Here is a 3908-nt window from a genome sequence, read left to right on the forward strand (position 1 = left end):
AATAGAAAGAGCATTTAAAAATCTGCCAACCAAAACGTGCCCAGGGCCAGATGGTTTCAGCACAGAATTATACCAAATTCTGAAAGGATAGCTAAAAGCAATACTCCCCAAATTATTCCAAAATAAAAACAAAAGGAATATCTTCATATTCATTTTATGAAGCAATTGACACCATGAAACCTAAACCACACAAAGTCTCAATCCTATCACTAGAGGGACTATAAATGAGGGAGGGAGGGAAGGCTTAGTTGTACAGGCTCTGCTTGCCCAGCCTTGGTAGAGGTTAAGACTTCATTAGTGGCTTGGCTGCTTTGCTTTTCTGGTGTTCGGGTTGAGCCCCAATATCTGACACTTGGCTTTTATTATTCGTGCTTCAAACACCTCATCATGATAAAAGTCTTGGAGAGATCAGGGACACAAGTGACATTCCTAACCATTATACAGCTGGCCGATAGCCAACATTCAATTAAATAGAGAGATACTCAAAAAAACTCCACCAAAATCAGGAATAAGACAAAGCTGTGTACTCTATAGTTATTCTATATACTGCCTGAAGCTCTGCCTAAAACAATAAGACAACTAAATGGATACAAATAAAAAGGAAGAAGTCAACACACAGATATTTGCAGATTAGAAAATATTACATACAATCTTTCCTCAAAATTCAAGAAGTTACCTCCAACAGCTGATAAACACCCTTAGTGAAGTGGCTGATACAAGATTAATTTTAAAAAAATCAATAGCCTTCAAATATACAAATATAAATAGGCTAAGAAAGAACTCAGTAAATAAAGACCCTTTTCAATAGTCAGAAATTCATATAAAATATTTTGTGTGAAATTCTAACCATGCAAGTGAAAGACCTGAATGGCAAGAACTTCATATCTTTGATGAAATATGTTGGAGAAGATTTCAGAAGGTTGAAAAATCTCCCATGCTCATGGATCGGTAGGATTAACATAGTATAATGGCTATCTTAGCAAAACAAATCTAATATAACACCAACATAATTTTTTACAGAATTTGAAAGAATACTCAATAACATATAGAAAAACAAAAAACTCAGGTTAACTTAAGCAATCATGACCAATAAAATCATAATATCTGGAGATATCAACATCCCTGATTTCATTCTCTACAACAGAGCTATAGTAATAACAGAAACCACATGGTATTGGTATAAAAACAGAGAGGTCATTCTATGGAACCTAAATGTACCCAGGTGTAAATCTACACACCTATGGACTCTGGATTTTCAAAAAAGAAGCCAAATTATTCAAGGGAAAAGAAGAAGCATCTTCAACAAATGTTTCTGGTGTTACATGTGTGCATGTAAAAGAATGCAAAATAGATAGATATCTATCTCTGTGCACAAAACTCAAGTCCAAGTGGACCAAAACTCAACCTGAATAGATATACTGAACCTGTTGGGAGAGAAAGTGGGGAAGTAACCTTTAGTGCATTGACACAAGAGACGCCTTCCTCAATAGAACACCAATAGGGCAGACACTATAATCAACAATTACTAAATGGAACCTAATGAAACTGAAAAGTTTCTGTAAGGCAAAGGACACTATCAATAGAACAAAATGGCAGCCTACAAATGATGAAAGATCTTCACTATGCCCGTATCTCACTGAGTGCTGCTGTCCAAATACAGAAAGAACTCTAGGAACCAGGCATGAAAAAAAACCAACAAATAATCCATTTTTAAAATGGTATACAGTTCTAAACAGAGAATTCTCTATAGAAAATTCTCAAGTGGCTGAGAATCACTAAAAAATGTTTAAGATATTTAGCCATCAGTGAAATGCAAATCAAAACTACTAAATCAATACCCAACTGCCCAATTCTTGTCCATATACCCAAAGGATGCTCAATCCTACCACCAGGACTTTTCATCAACTATGTCCATAGCAGCTTTATTTATAATAGCTATATCCTGGAAACAACCTACATGTCCCTCATTGGAAGAATAAATATTATACAGTGAACTATTACTCAGCTATCACAACCAATTTCATTATAAAATTATCAGGGAAATGGATGGAAATAGAAAAAAAATCATCCTCAGTGAGTTAATTCTTACTGAGTAAGATAAACTCGGTATGACTTACGTATATAAGTTGATATTAACTCTAAAAGATAATCGTACTACACGCTATAGACCCAGAGAGACTAAGTTACAGGAAGAGTTCAAGGGAGGTCCTCAGGTCTCCCTGGGAAGGGGAAATAGAAGACATTTCATGGGTGAACTAGGGGCACACAGGGATGGGAAAAAGAGGGATCAGGTAGGGGAGGGACTAGCGAGCGAGTTCTGAAATATCATACTAAAAGTGGGTGTATATTCTGGGTCAGGTAGACACCTGGTGCAATGGAGGCTCCAATAAAACTACAAGGATGACACCAGGTATGGGTCTTAGCAATAGCAGATACAAAACCTGAACTCTCCTGTGAACAGGCAAGACTACCAGTAGAGGAAGTGGGCAACAATCTACTTACATAATCTTTGACCCACAGTCTTTCCTGCTCATAAAATTTGCTCAGGGAATCCTGTTGAAGAGCAGGTAGAAGGACTGTAGAGATGGGGGGGGGGGTCAAGACATCCCAAGAAAACCCACAGGATCAAGTAACTTGGACTCATCGGGTTTACAGAGACCAAACTGACAGTCAGGGAGCCTGCATGGGACTGACTTAGGCACTTTGCATATATGTGGCAGTTGTGTAGCATGGTCTTCTTGTAGGACTCCTTACAGTAGCAAAAACACGGTCTCTGACTCTTTTGTTGGCGTTTGGGACCCTACTTCTCCTACTGATTTGCTTTGCCCATTCTTAATTCAAGGCACGGTGCTTAGTTTTACTGAAACTTGAAACGCCATATTTGTCGATATCCATGGGAGGCCTGAGCTTTTCTGAATATAATGAGGAAGAGTGGATAGCATGTGCACAGGGGGGAGGTTTGGGTGGGTAATGGGTGGGAGGAGAGGTCGGGTATGAAATTATGGTCTGGATGTAAAACAAATAAATATTTCTAAAAATTAAAAAGCAAATAAAAGAAAAAGAAGAAATGGGCCACAGTGCAAAACGTTTTGGCCATAAAACATTTATGGAAACCTGGAGGGTAATGTATCACAGACAGGCAACCGAGAAAGCATGCTTTTCACTTAGAGGAAGCATGTAGACTGTGTTTGGTTTGATTTTTCTAGTGTAGAAATCGCCAGGTTTTAAAAAAATGCAACGAGTTTTTAAAAAGAAGATGGAAGTGCCTCTTCATCTAATCTGCATCCTCCACAGTAGTGTGGAGACCCTGTAACACGAAGATGCCAGAACTATGCCCTAGCTTTGAATTCTCTGCTAGTGTCACGTAGATTATTAGGGTGGGGGACACAAAAAGGCAGTGGCATGTTCCTGCTGCCTTGGTGTGCAAGTTCAGGAAGGAGACATGGGACACTCAGGTCGTGTGTATAAAGATGCCATGACTAGTGTATTCCTCCCGGTCTGTGCCTTAAGGACAATTCGTGAATTCATTGCCACATAGTAGATGGGACTACTTCACTTAACAAATGCGGGGTGGGCCAGAGAGTTCAAATAAACCTAGTTCTGTATCTGTTTGGTTCTGTCTAGGGAGAATGGCTGATTGAATATCCAGTAGTGACCGAAACCCCAGAACTGACCTAAAGACTTGCTCCACGTTGAATTTCAGATTTCACATATCTGAATCGCCATTGCCTGAGAGACAGTTGTACCAGGAGGCAGAGGGAAGCAGCATTTCAAGGATAAACCCCTTCCAATGGTACAGTCTGGTATGAAGTTCCTATCATCTAAAGAATGCAAAAGAACATAAATTCAAACAGAGAGAACTGGCAGAGGGATGGCATCAGCATCTTCATTTCTTCAACCTGTCCCTA

This window comes from Myodes glareolus, chromosome X (genome assembly GCF_982192425.1).
Source record: "Myodes glareolus chromosome X, mMyoGla1.1, whole genome shotgun sequence".
Taxonomy (NCBI): domain Eukaryota; kingdom Metazoa; phylum Chordata; class Mammalia; order Rodentia; family Cricetidae; genus Myodes; species Myodes glareolus.